General features: G+C 34.7%; 1 long non-coding RNA gene across 1 annotated transcript; it reads right to left on the bottom strand.

Moving 5' to 3' along the window:
• Positions 1-6,744: 6,744 nt before the first annotated feature.
• Positions 6,745-17,320, bottom strand: LOC135153692 (uncharacterized). Its single transcript, XR_010293198.1, has 3 exons — positions 17,264-17,320; positions 16,753-16,872; positions 6,745-7,000 (listed from the first exon to the last, which is right to left on the bottom strand). It is a non-coding gene; the product is annotated as an uncharacterized LOC135153692 (long non-coding RNA).
• Between the last annotated feature and the right edge of the window lie 4,214 nt (positions 17,321-21,534).

Raw genomic sequence — 21,534 nt, 5'->3', positions numbered from 1 at the left:
AAAAATTAAGGTTTCTTACCTAACTGATGCCGAGTACACCCCTCGATCCACAAGTAAACAAACTAAGTACAATAGCGTCGACCCTTGAACCACGTATGTGTGACGTACTTCCGGCTAGCGATGCCGTTCTGATGAATAATTTATAGAAAAAAAATATTATTTCGCAAATGTTAAAATTCATCACGTAATTATAAATAATTAGTATAATACTAATAATTATTTATAATCACGTAATAAATTTTAGTATTTGTGAAATAATCATTTTTATCTATAAATTGTTCGTCAAAACAGCATTGCTAGCCGGAAGTACGTCATACATAAGCAGTTCAAGGGTCGACGCTATTGTACTTTGTTTACATGTTTACAACGTTGTTTACATGTGGATCGAGGGGTCTACTCGGCATCAGTTAGGTAAGAAACCTTAATTTTTTCACATTTTTATATTATAATTTTTAAAACCTTCCTACGCATTAGGCGTAGGAAGGTGTGAAAATCAATGAAATTCATAAAATTCAAGTGATTTTTGTTTCAAAAGATGGATTTCCGAGGGAAATCCATCTTTGTTTTGGTCCTTCTCTTCTGCTACTATGGGAAGAGTGTCAAGACGTCAATGATGAAGAAGTATATTTCATTATTTTAAAAGTGATCATCATTGCGTCCTCAAGACTAGGCATAGCTGCCGCGGCCGAGGATCGAACCCCGGACTTTTTCATGCGTAGCCAGGCGCCTTAGACCACTCGGCCACGGCACCTCCTCTATAGAGAAATTGTGCTCTAATTGCATCAGAACCTCCACAAAATATCAATTTGGTGTTGGTAAGCGCTTCGGCACACTTTTCATCGTTGACTCTTGTAATGTGCTTTCTGGCATCATCCGCCATGTTTAAAATCAGATGAACATGCCAAGCAAAACACGTGCCTTTGAATTTCTAGCTTTGATGACGAAATCCACTCAAACACTTAAAGCAATATGTATTGTCTTAATCTTATTTTTTTGGAAAAAATGCTTATAGGGGAAGTTCACCTTGAAGAAAACTTTGTTGTAAATATAGCAGAAAAAATAATTTAAAATATTGGTGAAGGTTTGATGAAAATCCGTGAAAGATTAAGAAAGTTATTAGAGTTCAAATTTTTGTATTTCTGACGTCATAAACGAGCAGCTGCCCCATATGTTATGTAATATAAAATGCATGAATTTCAAATTTTGTATAGTTCCTGATGACTTAATTTTGTTTTCTATTCATGATCAGGAGTGAAATGATTTGTCTATTGATATACAAAAGGTACAGTGAAAACCATTTTCAATTTTCTGAGAAAATGACATTTCATTGATTTTTTTTACCATTCGTTTTTACCATTCGCTATGTAGGAATGCGGCTCGCATATGACGTCACAAATCAAGTAATTGAAATTCTAATAACTTTTTAATTCTTTGATGAATTTTTCTCAAACCTTCAGCAGTATTTTTTATTATTTTTTACACTATTTTTACAATAAACTTTTTGTCAGGGTGAACTTCCAGAGCTGCCAAATAGTAGGATTTTGTCGTATTCCGTACGATTTTTCACTTAAAATACGACACTACGATTTTTCTAAATAAAATACGATTTTACGAAAATATAGCTATGTGCATCCGTGTTTTATGTGTGTGTATATCTCATTGGCATTACGTACGTAATACCGCGCTCGTATATAGCGAGCGCGGTATTACGTTGTGTGTGTGCACAACAGGCAAGTACGATGTTCCCAGCGCTAGCGCAGCCATGGCCAATCCAGGACTCATGTGTGCGCGCGTGCATGCTTATGCATGTACTGTGTGCGAATCTCGCGGCGCTTTACATCTTTGGTGCGAAGCTAAATTCACTGTGTAGCTACCGGTACGGTACTAGCGCGCTGGCCTGGCTGACGATACCGCATGCTCCGGCCGGCCTCGTACTCGTCTTGAGCACCGTCGTCGTTTGTGTCTGTGATCATATTGTGAACAACGGACAAAGAGAGTTAATTCTGTAATATTCATCATGGCATCGAAAGGATCTGGATCATCACGGAGACAAACATTCCTATCCGAATATACGACTAGGTGGCCATGCATAGTGGCCAGCAAGAAGAACGATTACACCGCTCGATGTACGGCATGTGCATGTGACTTCTCGATATCGCATGGCGGTGCGAAGGACATCAGCTTGCACCTAAGTCGGCAGAAGCATCGACAAGCTGTGGAAGCCATGAAAAACGTGACAACACTTGCTACATTTTGGACAAAAACAGATTTTTCTGTTATCAGAGCGGAGACGCTGATGGCGAATTTTTTTATAGAACATAACTTGCCCTTTGCAACGGCGGATCATTTTACCCAACTTGTTAAGGTCATGTTTCCAGACAGTAGGATTGCAGCGACATCAGCAGCTGCATCAGGGTCCCACATGTAAATGAGGTAACCTATCAGTCATGCATGTAATTATGTTACTATAAAATGAAGAACCTATGAATTTACCCCCCCTAATCCTATTCAAACCTGTCGTATACATAATATACATGTAAAAATTACAGTTGGCACAGCAAAATAATGAGATGTATGATAGGAAAGTACACGATGGGTATGAATAGGATTTTTTGTCTAAAAATAGGATTTTTGGGGTTAAATAATAGGATTTTTGTTGAAGTGTGGTTGGCAGCTCTGAACTTCCCCTTTAAAAGCGGTAGACTACCGCCTAAGGCAGGAGAGTTGGCAAGTATGTATGCAAGGCTCGACATTAGCGGTGGCCCGGGGCCACCAGAAATTCACCTCGGGCAACCATTATTGAAAAAATATTAAGTTTTGGTGGCCCGAATCGGGCAACCAATAATTTTCAGAATAGCGCAATTTTTCTCCCCATTTTGCACGCATTTATCAACTTTCTACAGTTCAAATTGCAAGCCAGTTCGTCATGCGCCCTTTTTGGTGATCTACACACAAAGTTGGCCTACCGCTATAGCATTAAGTAGCTTTTATCCAGCTGGCCGCGCTAGCCGGCTGGCGTGAGCTTTGCATGCTTGAAGCAGCTGTGCGTTAGCAGCCTATTCAGACTCAGGGAGCTGCAATACGAAATGTTGCTGCCAAGAAATCTTCCACAGAACTGTGAAAATCCAAGTCAAAGTCAAAGTCACATTTTACACCAATGAAATGCCCTTCTACAGACCTTTTTGCTAAAATCTGGTGTATCCTGATTATTTGCAAGCATTAAAAAGAGGAATCATGACCTCTCTTTTGACTAAAAAAGACAGATTTCCAAATGAAAATAATACACATAAAAACACATAGGTGAGTACATCACAGTCCCACGTGTGCATTTGTATGAATGTTGTTACTTGGTTTTTTTCGAAGCTGTGTCTTTTCTAGCCAAAAATAAACAGACAGTTACTTTCTTTCTTGTTCATAAATGACTTCTTAAACAACTCTTGAGAAAGTAAATACTTTGGGAAGGCATTTCATTAATATGAAATGTGAATTTTTCCAACATTTTGGCAAATAGAGGGAAGGAATTTTCTCACACTTTTTTTGCCGTTTTATTACTTTCTTTCATTTTTTTTACTGTGGTTAAACCATTTCTACCCATTTATTCATTTTTAATGTTTTTCTTTATTTTTTTCGGGCCACCAAACTTTAATATCGGGCCACCAAAAAAAATTATTTGAAGGTTTTGGTGGCCCGAATGGGCCACCACCAGAAAAAGTTAATGTGGAGCCTTGATGTATGTGATGTGCCTGTAATTTGTCTTTGTATACTGTGTAGGCACAAGCCCTCTGTTATTTCAGCATCAACTTGACAGATCCTTAACCCATTTTTATTCAAAGACACTGTCTCAGTAATAACCAACGATGGGAGACAAATTGTGGTGAGTATCTTGAATTAGAGTTCCGTTCAAATACTGCAGTTTCCACACAACATAACTTATCTGTTGTGATCTTACAAATTACTGGATGCAAGCCAAAAATTATTACAATATCAAAATTCGTGAGTAACAATTCACTCCCATCATCCACGGCAGACTATGAAAGCAAGTCAGATTAAATATCAGAGGTACTGCTGTATTTGTTCTTTTATCATCATGACTGTGCCATGGAACCAGTGATGGCCTGGTTGCAGACTCACTGTCTGATAATCAATGCATGACATGTTCGAATCCTGCCAGTTCCAAGATTTTTTCTGACTTATTTTTCGGATCAAGTATACAATCTTATTAAAGTGTGTCTCAGAAAAAAACTAAACCATGATTGTGTGAAGATTTTTTTATGTCATTTCATTAATTTGCTCTATGTGATATATATCAATGGAAAGATATGCTTCTCTTTTTTCTTTTAAAGTCCACCTCAATGATCTTATTGCACTTATGACTGAGTTAGAACATTGGGAAGTGGTGCTCCCAAATATTCATTTGCAATAAGCAAATTACGATTTTAAAGTGAGTTTTACTGGCTTTTACTTCTATCTATTTGGAAAACAAATTTACATAACTTGAATATTTTCTACTTCCATATGAGACCTTAAGCATAAAATATGAATGATGCATGGTCGGGAAAATGTTAACTTTGTTTTCCGAACAGATGGTAGTAAAAGCCAGAAAAATCTTAAATTGTGATTTGCTTGTGTTTGGCAGCTCCTTTTTCCAATGTTCTAACCAAGCCCCCGAAGCTACCGCCATTTTGTTTAATCCATTAGAAGCTAAAATAAGCCCTCATTAATATTAATTTTGTACGATGCTCCCTCGTCAACTGTGGTTTTGTACGTGTATTAGACAATACGCACATCAGCGCAATGACAAAGGTCAACTTGGCAAATTCATTAATGTATTCATTTTGTTACGCGCTCGTGACGCGAAGGATTCAGCGAATCAAGCAAGCGCAAATCTGAGACGACACGTTGCGCTCTATAAAGTATCGATATCACAAGCGATATCACTTAAAAACAAAGCATTGTTTGTATTGCGTCTTATAGGCCTTTGATAATTCCAAAAGGGAAGATGAAAAGAGTAGATCAAGTCGTGATTAGGTAAAGAGGTCTCTAGTGCTTTTGCCATCCCTAAATCGTAGTTACCATACTTGTAACTCATGATGAAACGGGCCCCAATTTATCATGTTTAATACGTTTCCTGTCCCCTTTATTCTCCAGCATTTCTTACTCTGTTTTTTTTTCATTTAATCATTTTCCCACTCAAAATTCTTTTGTGCCGCCTTTCTCCTACATATGTAGAGCTCATTTTCAAAAAGGGTAGTTCCATTTTTCATCAAACTTGATTTTTATGTCTTAATGTATAGATTTTTAGTAGCTATATAAGATGATACCATAGAAAAGTTGAAATTCCTATTAAAAAGTGAACTAATATGGCAAATAAAAATCACCTTTTTTCAAAAGGGGTTAGGTCCATTTCAGTTTAGTTGCAAAAGGGGTTAGGTCCACACAAACTTTTTTTGGAAAATAATATCTTAAAAAATATGAAGACAAGTAGATATCTTTTATACCCAATTTTATGTTCTTATGGTAGGGTATCATGAAAATTCAGTTTCGCATTAGAATATTGCAATATGGGAGAATAAAATAAAAATTATTTTCTTGGAATGGTCCAAAGTGGCCCTAACCCCTTTTGCAACTAAACTCTTCATATATTTCCTTCTTCTTTTCCCACTTATTATCTGTCTCCTGGTTTCCATAAATCTCGTCTTATTTCTCTTCCACCCCTTTTGTTCCTACTTCCCACATTCTAGCTCTCTTACCACCCCCCTCTAAATTATCTCTTCATATGTGCCCCTCCATTTCTTTTTCATCTCTTCAACCCACTTCTCATCACTCTTTCCCTCTCTCGATCTTCATCTCATTTTGAATTTATCCAATTCAAAATCCCTTTCATTTTAGCTCTGTACAAATACTATATGAACACAAATGAAAGACATAAAGGAATTTTCTGGTTAGTGGTGAATTTTATTAATTAGCCATTAAAAATATCACATTATTAGAGGATTAAGCTTGACCTTTTTCTTAAGCGTATGTTAATACTTTGAACCAAAAGATTTTTTTTTGTATGCTGGGGCAGCGATCCTGGGGAGGGGGTGGGGGCACAGTTCCCCCTACTTCTTGAAGCACTGAAAAGTGCCTTTTTATGCAAGAAAAATGCCCCCTCACGAACGTGTACTGTGTCCCTTTCACCTGACGAGAACCTGTTTTGGGTGTTACCAAGTGCTCTTCCTTGTATGCAATTTTTTTACCCCAAAATGCGTGTTCTGTGCCCTTTCATCTGAGGGACCGTTTCATGTGTTAAAGAGTGCCCCCTCGCCTTCTTGTAAGTGCCCCTTCTCGAATCACTGCCCCCTTTTACCCAAGGAAAGTGCTCATAAAGAACTTGTTCTGTGCCCCTTTCACCTGAGAAGGACCAGTTTTATGGTCACCATGACGATTGCCCTTTGAAACAAGAAAACAATATTCTCATTTCGATAATATACTTGTGAAGGAAATCCTTTGTGCATTAAGTTTAATAATTCATGAGTGGGGGTATATAAGCAATTTCATACAGATGGAGGGGGGGGCTTGAAGGACTCTTGCCCCCCCCAAAAAAAAAAAAAAAAAAAAAAAAATCACGACCAAGAAAAAAAAAGAGAAAAGGGTGAATATATATCATTCTGAATATTTTAGATTTTCTTTTTAAAAATGTCAACATTTTGCTCGCTCGCAACTTTTTAAAAATTTCACGTAATACAGCATTTCCCTATGCCCCCCCACTTTCAACTTCACTCCGCCGCTCCTATTTGTATGTTTATAGCTTCTCCTTTTGCAACCAGTTTTAATGAAAATCAACAAGAAATTTCATACGTCATGAATTTGGGGTTGTGATAATAATTTTTTTGTTGTTGTTGAAAAATTGAACTTGGAAAAAAAAAACCTTTTCCATCTTCATCAAGTGGTTCCTAAGTCAGACTCTTCAATATTGAATTGTTGGATTTCTTGAATGAAAACATCTGTTACACCAGTCCTGCAGATTGAAAAAAATAGAGAAAGAAAATCAATGAATTTAAATTAAAATTGTTGTGATTCATAAAACATAAATGTTTTAAGAAAAGTGAGACTATACATATGTTTCTTCAACACATAACAGGAAATCTTACTTCTACTAATTATAAACTTGTACTTCTATAAAGCATATCACTTTAAACCTGTTCTATGCAGTTTACAAACCACTCTCCATTATAACTACATGTACTCTATGAAAAAATTTCAGAGATTTCTCATAAATATGAATATATGAATCAACATATAGTAGAGCGGATTAGCCAAACAATTGTGCAAATTATGACTAAAGCATGAAACTTTCACAAGTATTAGTATATGCCGTAAGATTTATTTTAAAGATGGGAGGTAAATTTATAAATGCCATTTTCGGCCGTTGCCATGGCAACGGATTAATTTCTCCAAAATAACATGCATTCCCATGTAAATGGTAAATAAACATGATATAGATGACCAAAATGATAATTTTCAGGCTCCCAATTGAATACATATGAAATTTAGAAATATTCAAGATCATCAAGAAAGTTCCAATTGGTCCGTTGCCATGGCAACGGCTTGTTTTTCCCCAGAAAAGTAAAAATTATGATTAAAAAAACGTTGTAGAATATGATTTATCTTTAATTTCCCCTAACTTTACAGTGCTTATCGAAGATATTTTGGTTGCTAAATGTGTAAAATTACATCTCAAGCCATTGCCATGGCAACCAAATAAGATCTAATTTACAAAAATAACATGTTTGACAAGACAATGGACAGGTGGAAAATACAAGTGTAATTAACTTAATCTGTATGCTTAAGATTTGACCCCCTCATTTGAACAAAAAATACAGAAAGTGTTCTGCAGGAGTTCTTTATAAAGATAAAAATTAATGTTGCCTTGGTAAAGCTTGAATTGAATTTAAAAAGAAACAATTTTGCAAAGGACCCGTTGCCATGGCAACATCTTATTTCCCTCTAGAAAAGTAAAAATATTGCTAAAAATGTAAAATACATGTACAGTATGATCATCATTCCATTTTCCCTAATTTCAAGGTACTAATCGAGATATGTTTGTGACTAAATTTTATAAATATAACATCTTAAGCCATTGCCATGGCAACCAGATAACATCTAATTAAAAAAAAAAAAACATAGATGATAAGCTTATGAACAGGTGAACAATACAATAAAAATTAACATGTACATAATGCGTAACGTTTGACCACCTCAATTAATTTAGGGGAAAATAACACAGTCAGTGTTCTGCATGAACTAAATTATAATGATAAACATTGATGTTGCCTTGGTAATACTTGAATTCAACAATAAATATCAATATTCAAAATGGCCTGTTGCCATAGCAACAGATCATTTAGTACCAGTTTTGATTAAAAAAGGGACTGTAGAATCTGATTTTTCTTGCATTTCCCCTAATCTTTGTGTGCTAAACATCGATATGTTTGATGCAAAATGTATAAATAACATCTGAAGCTATTGCCATGGCAACCAGATAATATCTAATACAAAAAAATAGTGATTTGGATGACAAGATTTTGGGCAGGTGGAAAATACAATTACAAATAACTCAATATGCGAAAGGTTTGGCCGGTCATTTAATTTTGAACAAAAATTTCAGTAAGAGTTCTGTATGAGTTCATCAGAATAATAAAATTATGTTGCCTTGGTAATACTTGAATTTAATGATAAATATTAGTGTTTCAAATGTCCCGTTGCCATGGCAACAGCTCATTCCCCCCAGAAAAGTATCATCTTTGATAAACAAAAAAATTGTAAAATCTGATTTTTATTTCATTTGCCCCAATTTTAGGGAGCTAAGCATGTATATGCTTGCTGTTTGACTTTGACCAGTCATTAAGTTTTGAACAAAAAATACAGTAAGTGTTCCGCATGAGTTCATTAGCATGATAAAAACTGATGTTGCCTTGGTAATGCTTGAATTTATTTATATCAATGTTTACAAATGTGTGTTCTATTCCCATGGCAACGGGTCATTTTATTCCCCCTAAAATACCATCTTTGATAATAAATACCTTGTAGAATTTTATTTTCTATTCAATTCTACTAAGTTTAGGGTGCCAAACATACACGTACATCTCTGTTGTTTAATGTATAAATAACATCTTAAGGCATTACCATGGCAATAAAATAACATTTAATTTACCAAAAAATAACATGGCTGACAAGATAATGGATAGGTGGAAAGTACAATAAAATTAATTTAATATGCGTAAGGTTTGACCTCTTTTAATTTTAAAATCACATTAAGTGTTATGCATGATTTCTTACGATATGTTGATTTGGTAATGCTTGAACATAATGATAAATATCAATGTTGCCAATCGCCCTTAAAAGTACAAATTTTGATAAAAATAAAATGTTTATTTTATTTCCTTTTCCCTTGTTTGAGGGCTGAACATAAATATGCTAAATGATAAGCACCATCTTATTTCATTACACAACAAAAAAAGTAAGTCCCCCCTAAATCAAATTGCTGTAACTTTTGAACGGAGTTAATTTGAGATATGATATTTCGTAGGTGGTTTTCTACACTCATTACGCAACTCCTAGAGAAAAATAAGATTGATCGGCTGGGTCATGCATGAGTAATTAAAGATTGAATTAAAAATGACCATTTTTGAAAGTCACAAGAGTCGTTTTTCAGATTGTGCAAATACAAAGTTGGGCAAAAATTGTTTTTAGGTGAATTTTATGGTGTTATGCTGATTTACTATCCATCATTTAGCCACTCCACACACAATTTTGATATCGTATGTTCATGGTTGAGTGAGCACAATATCGCAGGGGCCGCGGAAGCGGGGTGGGGGCCCACTTTTTTTTCCAAAAGCATGTACAAAAATGTAAAAATAACCATACGATTGTGATTTTAGCATGGGTCAGCCCCCCCCCCCCCACTTTTGGCTCAGCCCCTCCCCCATACTTTGAAAACCGTTCCGCGGCCCCTGTATTGTGACGTACCATCATAGGGGTTTTTGGTAGTATCCTCTATAACTTGTTAGGTCATATTAAAATTTGAGAATGTTGGTGGCTCCCCCGATTATAGGCCCCTCCCCCATTTTTAAATTCTGGATCCACCACTGATTCGTCCATAAATTAAACTGATCATGAGAAATTGTTAGGAAAAGAATACATTTATGCAGTATAAAGAGTATTCATTCTTAAGTTTCGAATGTGCTCGCTCAACCATGAAAATGTTAAAGTTCGGAAAGTGTGTGGTGATAGAAATGATGGAGGATAAAAACAACAGCAATTCGAGTGACATTTGAAACCGAACTTGCCCCCAATATTCACCTTATTACCCTTTAAAATGAGTCTGTGACATTGAAAATACCCATTTTCCCACTTTGATGCGTGCTCACTCATCCGTAAACAAACAAATCGATTTCATTTTTGCACAGAATTCTGCCCATAGGTTGATAAACATTACTGCAAAATGACATTGCTAAAGACAGCCGTGAAAAAAAGTTCCACCATATTGAATAAGGGGTTACTTATTCTTAAACATATGCACCCATAATGTACACAAGTCTATGAGAGAGGAAGTCAACATTTTAACAAAGATGATATAAGGGGTTTGTTTCATGGACGGTTTTTGTTACTTCTGCCAACAGTTATTTCATGAAACTTCGCACATGGTTTCAAAGTAACACTATCCAAAAGGCGCGCACACCAAAATAACAATTCGATACGGCACAAAGTGGGGCCAAGGCCTTGAACTTTCTTCTCATTTGCATAATTTTCGAATATTGTGTGCTCACTGATGCATTTAAAATTGGGATTTTCCTAAAAATCAAATCAAATCAACCATGCAAGGAGGTTTGTGACAGATATCCATAGTTACAAAGTGTATTTTTTCCAATAACGTAAAAAAGAGCTAAACACATTCCACATGTTCATTCAAGCGTGAATGTTTAATTAAACGCCTTTGAATCATTGAAGCATATTAATTGGTCATGAACATAACGAAAAAGTTGATAAAAGATCAGTTTCAGTTACCAAAATGAAACAATACTTGCCTATGATATTTGAAAATCGTATTTTTTGTTTTCAATAAATGTTCATTGAACCGTGAAACGATGAATATTGTTCAAGATACTCTTCCCAAAAATAACTGTCATCATAATCTATCATTTTTATTGATGAAAATGTGTAAAAAATCCTATTATAGCAAATTTGGTTTATTCAACCGTGAAATTTAGCCCAAAAATTGTATCGGCTTTTAGAAAGTACCTTTTACAAGCCCTCTGACTAATTTTCATGATGAGAATGTGGAATCAGTTCCAATAAAATGGAATCAAAGTCATGATTTTTGGCTTTTGACTTTTGAAAAGTGACATTTTTGCCTTCTGACGGTGCTCACTATAGCATGACTTAAAATACGGACATAACATTTACTCAGAGGGTAGCTTATAAAATTACCTACACGCTCATGTAAAAATATATCAAAAACTCGTATTGGTTCGGAAATTATTGATGTTTGTTCAAGGGGGGACTTACTTTTTTTGTTGTGTATACATGGCATCGAAATAAGACCTACAAAAATCATATCAGACTTTTTGGGGCTCAAATAAATTCCCGAAACTCTAATTTCGAGGCTGGTCAATTTCGTTCAAAGTATTCGCAGGCTGCCATTTTGAAGAAAGCGTCTTGGTGTGATTTGTGCTTTAAGGCCGTTCATCATATCAATATATAAGGGGATTATAGGCGTTGATAAATCAAAATCAAAAGTCTATCTGAGGAGTTGACATGGTCTTGAGCTCCTAATCAATGTAAATACAGTAAATCAACTTTTACATGGAAATCATTAAAATTTTGCTTTGTCTGACTGTTTTAGCATAATACTTGGCTCGAAATTTGATGGCAAAGAATTATCAAGTATCATCTGCTCGTACGCATTTTAATTTCTGCATATATCAGAAAATTGTTACTTTTTGAAAATTCCCATCATTTCTTGAAAATTGCTGAAAATTCAAAAAATTCCCACCAAATTCCCGTTTATTCCCATGAAAAGATTCCATCAAGAAAATTCCCGGAAATTCTGCAACCCTACTCCCCCCAAAAAAAATCATTACCAAGAAAAAAATAAAGAGAAAGTGAAAGAGAGATGGATAAAATATGATTATTTTACGAATACTATACCCAAAATCTTTAAAAAAAAATTATTTTTGTAAAAAAAAAATGAAAAATTTCGAAAGTTTTACTCTTTCGCTGGGCTAGCTGACAACTTTTAAAAATAAATTTTACTCAATACATCATATCTGGACCCCTGAAAATTACACTACAGATTTTGACGAAGATTTTGAAATACTGTGATAATTTTTAAATTAACATAATTATGAATCTAATCAACATGAAGTATAATCTATTCACTGCTAATTTTACATGATAAGTAGACTTATAAAAATACCCTTACTGGTTGAAAGGTTGAAAAGAAAAATTAAGTACTCCAGGGTAACAGGAAAATCCAAGATGGTGCCCTCACTGGCTGCCGTAGGCTAAAAATCCACAACTCATCCATCACTTGATAAAATGGCTTTAATTTGTTTTTTATTCATTGGTTATTTATATCAAGGATCAATAGTACATAGGGCCAAGTTACAGGAACAACCAGTGCAGTCTGGAATGTCCAAAAACATAAGATGGCTTCAAAAAAATGAATCTAAAATGGTTGCTGATACCTAAAGCGGACGTAGCTCATTTCAATTTGGCCTAGGGGAAGTGATTTTGACTTTAAATCATTGGTTTCAAGAGTCTAATAATATTAGGACAAGTTACAACGACAGTCAAGTATGTCCGAAAATCCAATATGGCTTCCAAAAATAATTATAAAATGGCTGCTGGTACTTAAAAGTGGAATAGCTCATTTTATATTCACCTGTGAGATATGATTTTGGTGTCTAAACTATGATTTCAAAGGCGAATAATACATTAGGACAAGCTACACGGACAGTCGGTGGTCTTGTGTGTCCAAAATTCCAAGATGGCTTCCAAAAAAGATATAAAACAATGTCTAATGTTGCTTACAAATAAACATAGTTTGTTCAATATCTGTCTGGGGAATATGATTTTGGTGTCTAAACCATATTTTAAAGGGTCAAGTAATGCATTAGGACAAGTTACAAGGACAGTCGGTGGTTTGGTATGTTAAAAAACGCAAGATGGCTTACAAAATGGGGTCTAAAGTTGACTGTTGTTACTTAAAAATTGGCAGAGCTCATTCTATATCCGCCTGTGAGATGTGATTCTGGTGTCTAAACCATATTTTCAAGAGTCAAATATAAATTAGGACATAGTTTGCTCAATATCTGTCTGGGGAATATGATTTTGATGTCTAAACCATAATCATAAAACCATGGTTTAATGCATTAGAACAAGTTACGAGGACAGTCAGTGGACTGGTATGTAAAAAAATCCAAGATGGCCTCCAAAATAGGGTCTAAATTGACTGTTGGTACTTCAATATGGACATAATATAGTTCATTAATAATATACATTGGGGATATGATTTTTGTGTCTACACTAGTATTTAAAGGGTCAAGTAATACTGTACATTTGGTCAAGTTGAAAGGACAGTCAGGTGTCATTATTGTGTCAAAAAATTCAAAGATGGCTTGAAAAATGGGGGTTATAATGTTACTAAAAAATGGGCACCTGGGGATATTATTTTGGTGTCTACACTAGGGTTTCAAGGATCAAATTATACTTTGTGACTGGTTACAATTGTCCATTTTGCCTGAAAATCCAAGATGGCTTCCATAAATGGGTTCTAAAATGACGACTGTTACTTTGAAGTGGATGTAATATCCACTTGTGAGAAATAATTTTGGTGCCTACATTCAAAATGCAAGCAGGTGAGAGTTGGCAACAGCACCCATTGATGTAATTTTAGAATCTACCTTGGATTTTGGACAAAATTGATAGCTAACCATCCTTGTTACTTGTCCTAATGTAATAGTGGACCCTTCATACCACAGTGTAGACACCAACAATGTTTCTCAAATGTTGATGTTGTATGAACTCAGATAATTTCTGAGTGATATAAGTCATTTTAGATGCCATTTTGAAAACCCTCTTTGATTTTTAGGAAAAAATTGACAACTGGATATCATTGTAACCAGTCTAAACATATTTTTTAAACCTTGAAACCAAAGTGTGAACACCAAAATAATTTTTTCTTGGTGGATTTTAAATGAACTATGTCAATTTTTAAGTAACAGACTCCGATTAGACTCCAATTGTCGGAAGCCATCTTGGATGTTTAGACACACTGGATTACTGACTGTCCTTGTAACTTGTTCCAATGTACATGATGTACATGTATTTACTGACTTTTAAAACCATGGTTTAGATATCAAAATAATATGCCCTTGGCATATATTACCCGAAATATGTCCATTTCTTAGTAACAGGAGCTATTCCATTTTTGGAGGCCACCTTGGATTTTTGGACAAACTTGACCACTGACTGTCCTTGTTACTTGTCCTAATGTATTATTTGACCCATTTAACCATGACATAAACATATTCCAGGATATCAAACAAACTACTTTTTTAATGCAGCAACCGCAATTTTAGACTCCATTTTTGGAAGCCATCTTGGATTTTTTTATATAATGGACAACTGACTGTCCATTCAACTTGTCATAGTGTATTATTTGACCATTGAAACCATGGTCTAGACACCAAAATCATATATCTCAGATTGATAGGAAATTACCTATATGTCCATTTATATATCAACAGCCATTTCAAACTCCATTTTTGGAAGCCGTCTTAGGGTTTTGGACACGTCAGACCACTGGCTGTCCTTGTAACTAGTCCCAATGTACTACTTCACCCTTAAAACCATCGCATAGAAACCAAATTAAGCCACTGAAATTAGATGTTATTTGGTTGTCATGGCAATGGCTTAAGTTATTTGTACATCAACAGCAAACATATCTATGCTTTGCACCCTAAAATTAGGGGAAATTTATGACAAAATGCAGATTTTAAACTGTTTTTCGATCAAATTTGGTGCTTTCCTTGGGAAAAAAGAGTCGTTGCCATGGCAACGGTCCATTTGCAACATTGATATTTATCATTAACTTCAAGCATTACCAAGGCAACCTCAAATTTCATCATTCTAATGAACTAATGCGAAACACTAATCTTTGTTCAAAATTAAATGACTGGGTCAAACCTTGAGTTAATTGTTATAAATTGCATTTTCCACCTGTCCATTATCATGTCAACCATGTTATATTTTTTCAAATTAGATGTTATTTGGTTGCCATGACAATGGATTTATATGTTATTTGCATGTTAACAGCAAACATATCTATTCTTACCCTAAAGTTAAGGGAAATGAAAGAAAAATCAGATTATACAGTGCTTTTTTTAAATCAAAACTGCTACTGTTCTTGGGTAAATGATCCGTTGCTATGGCAACAGGCCATTTGGAACATTGATATTTATCGTTGAATTCAAGTATTACCAAGGCAACATCAATGTTTATCATTTTAATTAGTTCATGCAGAACACTGACTGTATTATTTTCCCCTAAATTAGTTGAGTAGGTCAGACCTTACGAATGCACATTAAGTTAATATTCATTGTATCTTTCACCTGTTTTTAACCTTATCATCCACTTTTTTTTAAAAATTAGATGTTATTTGGTTGCCATGGCAATGGCTTAAGATGTTATATTTATAAATTTAGTCACAAACATATTTCGATTAGTACCTTTAAATTAGGGAAAATGGAATGATGATCATACCGTACATGTATTCTACATTTTTATCAATATTTTTACCTTTCTAGAGGGAAATAAGCTGTTGCCATGGCAACGGGCTCTTTGTAAAATTGTTCCTTTTTAAATTTGATTCAAGCATTTCCAAAGCAACATTATATTTTATCTTTATAAAGAACTCCTGAAGAACAATTTTGTATTTTTTGTTTAAATGAGGGGGTCGAAACTTAAGCATACAGATTACGTCAATTCCAATTGTATTTTCCACCTATCCAGTGTCTTGACAACCATGTTATTTTTGTAAATTAGATGTTATTTGGTTGCCATGGCAATGGCTTGAGATGTAATTTACACATTTAGCTGCCAAAATATCTTTGTTAAGCACTGTAAAATTAGGGAAAATTAAAGATATATCATATTCTACAACTTTTTTTTATCAAAATGTTTATTTTTCTGGGCAAAAACAAGCCGTTGCCATGGCAACGGACCAATTGGAACTATCTTGATATTTCTAAATTTCATATGTATTCAATTGAGAGCCTGAAAATTATAATTTTGGTCATCTATATCATGTTTATTTACCATTTATATGGGAATGTATGTTGTTTTGGAGAAATTAATCCGTTGCCATGGCAACGGTCGAAAATGGCATTTATAAATTTACCTCCCATCTTTAAAATAAATCTTATGGCATATACTAATACTTGTGAAATTTTTATGCTTTAGTCAAAATTTGCACAATTGTTGTGATTTTTGGAGCTAATCCGCTCTACTAATATGTAAATTATATAAATAGTCATAATTAAAGTTGATGTTTTGTTGCACAGAATATTTTGATCTGTGATTAAAAACGACACTAACTATAATCTAAAAACAAAATTGAAATGGGTTTTTTAAAGGCAGGTCTATTTTTTGCAAAAAAAAATGTGAACAACCTCCATTATTAAAGATATTAATTAATTAACTCACTCATATAACTGCTGTAGGTTGTATTTCTCTTTGTGGTCTAGTCGCTGTTCTATTAGGCCTACTTCACCAATTATTTATCATCATCAATCACCTCCATGGAAATTGTAAAACTGCATCATCCTATTGGACAAAATGTATAATAACAAGATTTTTAAAAAATCGTAAATCTACAAATATGAAATATGAATATCACACTAAAGAATGAATAAAATGAATTTGTAAAATATGAAAAATAAATATTGCTTTGTTTATAAACAAATAGGAAATAAAAAGGCCATTTAATTACTAGTAGATCAAGGACATGACCTTATTTTAGAAATTTGCCCAAGGTACATAACTTTTGGCATTGTTTCTAATTTAGACTCAAGAGCCTGTATATCTTAGAAGTGTATATTAATTACAGATCCTACCTCTTTGTGGCTCGGATTATTTTTATTTAATGTAAACATGGTTAACATTCAATGCATGTAATGTATCTGTAATTTTGTATGGGTTAGTTTAAGTTTTATACCTGGATGAGAATCTGCAAAATGATGCATGCCCTTATGATCATCATCTTGAACCATATAGGTAGACCTCTACTGTTTTTTCTTGTTCTTCAAACTCAACCTGTTTGTGAAACAAAAGAGAGAACAATAATAAGAAGTGATCTTTTTCATGGCCGTATGTATAGGGGGAGGGGTTTGGGTAAGAGCTGAAATGTAAAAACCTTCATCAAAAAGAGAATTGCATGACATCCTTCAATTTTACTTTAGAAAATGCACAAAACGGCCCTAGGTAATATTGGTCGCTTCTGGCCCTCGCTTTCTAAATTTTAGGTTTCTTTAAATTTTTTCACATGTCTGCCCCCCCCCCCCCCAAAAAAAAAAAAAAAAAATCTGGATCTTTTTATTTCCGAATCTTATTTCATTTGATTTTAACATAATTTCATAATCTCATGCACTAGGTCTAGATCTATTTGTAAGAAAGTATAGATCTAGTCCAACGAGACTCAGTGCTGTGCGACAGCATTCATGTATCTTAATTTGGTCTAGATCTAGACTAACAATGGACTCTCGATCTATCTAGACCTAGAAAGTAAAGCTTCGGTTCTAAACCGAGATCTAGACCCTATATCGGTTTAGAAATTTTTGATGTCTGACTCTGACTTTTATTCCTGGCTAACTTCATTGGCATTATTGACCGAGAGTAGATCTAGATCTAGTCCTTGGTCCACCGAGAGTCATACTCGTACATGCAAATGGAGTCGTTTAGGCCCAGCCTTAGATCTAGGCCTAAATTACAGACCTAGATCATAAGCCCTGGGGGTAAGTGTCGAGGGTTGGGAAAGTATAAGTTAGACTAGATTTGAATTACGTAGGCCTAGTTGATAGCATCGAGTAGCCTAGATCTATTCTAAGTATAAAGTAAGTAGGGCCTAGGATTAAGAAGATCAAGGTCCTAGATCTATTGATAATAAGACAAACATGCAGAGCAGCATGTTATTTCTAAGACCGAGTCTAACTATATTTATAAATAACAATAAAAATGGGTGGGGGCTAAATGCAGAAGCCTGAAGTTATGCAAAATAAATTTGATATCTGAAACAAAGTGAGGACTGAGGATTGACACAATGACAGGCGTATCTTCATCCACACTCCGCTTCACAGTTTATTCCTGACTGAGTCTCGATCTACTGAAGATAGATGCAGATCTCCCTCTAGATCTAACGTTACAGTGTACAAAAAGAAGCCTCATTTTTGGTCCTTGTTGGAGCTAAGGTGAACCAAACCAGCCCGATTATCTCTCGATTCCCAGCCGGCTAGGAGCCCGTACAAAATGTGGTTAACACAGCGGCATAACGGCATAACCACAACACTGCAAGCAACATACAGGCTGCACTGGGCGACGATGACAATCTAACTTCATTTTCAAAGACCAAATTCTGCTTTCCTTTAACAGAAGAATGATAACAAACTCTCTAATTTGTTAAAGAAATAACCTAAGATCACAAAATACAGTGTGAAATGTGTAAATAGTCCACTGAATTCATGTGGTTATATCAATTTATACGTACTCACCGGAGTGTTCGTAGGTCCACTTCGTGTGTGGAAAGAAAAACTTCAGAATGAATAAATTAGATGACGTAATGAGGTCAAATGAATAATTAATTTTGTAACACGATACCACTAGTATCGATGACAAAGAATCGGGGAAATCGCGTATTAATGACGCTCTTAGCCAATGAAAAGGCCGGATCATGAATATCTTCATGCTCATGAATGTCAATGAGGGCTTATTTTTGTCTTCAAATGATCGCGGTAGGCGGAGCCTAATCTCATTTGTTTTGTGCTGAACGCGCACGCAGCTTTCGGTCTAGTAATATATTATAAGGTCTTTGGTTCTAACTCAGTCATGCCCGCATTATGACATGACCTTTAGAAAAATGATAACACATAAAGCTACAGAAAAATCGATATTTTTTTTTTGTCTCGCCTTCATAGCAAAGCAGGACTAGACATTGGTGTAACGTGCCAATTCTGTTGAAAAAAAAAAAAGTCCTCTTTGAATTTTGTGTTTTACGGATAGGCCTTGGAGTGGTTTCAGGGACTACCTTTATGATAGACAGCAATATGTGTATATTAATGGTGTTGAATCAACCCCTCAAACCATTAGATGTGGAGTGCCACAAGGTTCATTATTAGGTCCGCTCCTCTTTATTTTATATATCAATGATTTACAGAATTCCTCTTCAGTGTTATCTTTTATTCTTTTTGCTGATGACTCCAATATTTTTTGCTCCCATCATAACCCCAATACTCTTTTAAATATCATTAATACTGAACTAACAGCTGTTTTTGATTGGATACAGGCAAATAAATTGTCCCTTAACGTTGATAAAACTAATTTTATGCTATTCAGCAACTCGGTTGCCACTTTACCCGGTCGTATACTTATAAATAATAAAAACATCTCCCAGGTTGATTCTATTAAATTTTTAGGTATATATATCGACAGTAAGCTAACATGGCGGGTACAGATTGATTCCTTATGTAAAATATTATCTCGTAACACTGGTGTGATAAACAAACTGAAACACTTTGTACCCTTTCATGTGTTACGTATACTTTATTCTGCTCTAATCTTCCCCTTCATCAATTACTGTATTCTAACATGGGGTAATAGCTCCAAGACCCTTTTGGATAAAATTAACATTGTCCAAAATCGTGTTATAAGAATAGTCAATAACGCTGGATTTCGTGTTCATACAAACCTTTTTTATAATTGCAAAATTTTGAAAATATCTGATTTATATCTGTACAACCTTGGTATATTTATGTTCGAACTTAAGAATGACAATTTACCAGATGCCTTTGCGCCATTATTTCAACGAAATTTAATTTTACATTCCCATTCAACTAGACAAGCTAATCATTACCACCTCCCACAAACCCGAACCGTTTTTGCTAATTGCACTTTTACTACAACAGGACCCAAATTCTGGAACAGCCTAAACAACGAACTGGTTGATAGCCCCTCTCTCAATTGTTTCAAACGCAAGCTTAAGTTATACCTCCTAGGAGGTACAATGCTGGATCGTACTGATGATTGCAAATTATAATAATAATTATAATTATGTTTTTCTATTCTTTCTTTTTTATTCTTTATTTCTACTATTTATCCCTTGACTCCCCCTCCATCTTTTTGGTCATTTTCCAATTTCATTTCATCCTACTATTGTTATTCTTTTTCTACTTCATTATTTTCTGGTTACTTGATGCCTTTCGATATATTTTGTGTAAAACATTCTATGTAATAAATATGTATTCCGTTTCCACATTTGTTTTCCCAAAGTAACAACTTATATTTTCTCCCAATGGGAGCCTAATTTTCTACAAGCTCTGCTTTTTATTTAGGCTCCTCACTTTTTTACTTTTGTAGTGTACCTTATGTTTAAATACTTATGTTAGATATTTATTTTGATCTTTGATACACTATGTTTATGAATACATTTGTTATGTATATTATGTTATTTGTTTTTAAAAGTGGAATCAATAAATGAATGAATAAATGAATACATGTTATTTATAGTTTTTGTCTATAAGAACACTTATGCAACAAACCTGGAATGTTTATGTTCACTTCTCCCACGTCCACTCATTTTTCTGACAGTTCATGTTCCAATCTATTTCTGTCAAAAAGTGTCATCTCTGAAGAATTGTCAGAACATGTAAGTAAAAGATTCAACTATAAAAAGATAATTTGGTGACCTTATAATTTCACTTGTTTCCAACACACAAACTAAAATTAATGAAGAATAAATCAACTTTTTGTTGTAATATGAGTTTGGTTTTACATTATTTCACTTTCAGGGAACTTTGAAAGGGTTTGATCAAACTATCAATCTAATTTTGGATGAGAGCCATGAGAGGGTATACAGCAATACTGCAGGAGTGGAGCAAGTGGTTCTTGGACTTTATATCATCAGAGGTGATAACATGTAAGTATTAATTAGAGAAAAAAATCTTAGGCTTAAATCACAACTCAGAGCGGCGACCGACCGATTAGTAGCCTGCTTGGGCGCCACTGTAATTTAGGCATCGTGAACGATTTTTGTAGAAGTTGAGCCGGCTGTTAAAATACCTAGCAGTGGCCGAGCAGTGCCTGGTCGATTACCCATTTCTCAAGGCCAAATTTTGGTCAAGTCGGGGAACTTATCTGTTTAGCGTCCGAACGGTGATTGGCTAATGACCCACTGAATCTTGGGCGGTACCCCACCAGCCACCAGCCTATTTTTAGGTA

This window comes from Lytechinus pictus, chromosome 3 (genome assembly GCF_037042905.1).
Source record: "Lytechinus pictus isolate F3 Inbred chromosome 3, Lp3.0, whole genome shotgun sequence".
Classification (NCBI taxonomy): Eukaryota; Metazoa; Echinodermata; class Echinoidea; order Temnopleuroida; family Toxopneustidae; genus Lytechinus; species Lytechinus pictus.
This window is presented reverse-complemented; position numbering and strand designations above follow the sequence as displayed.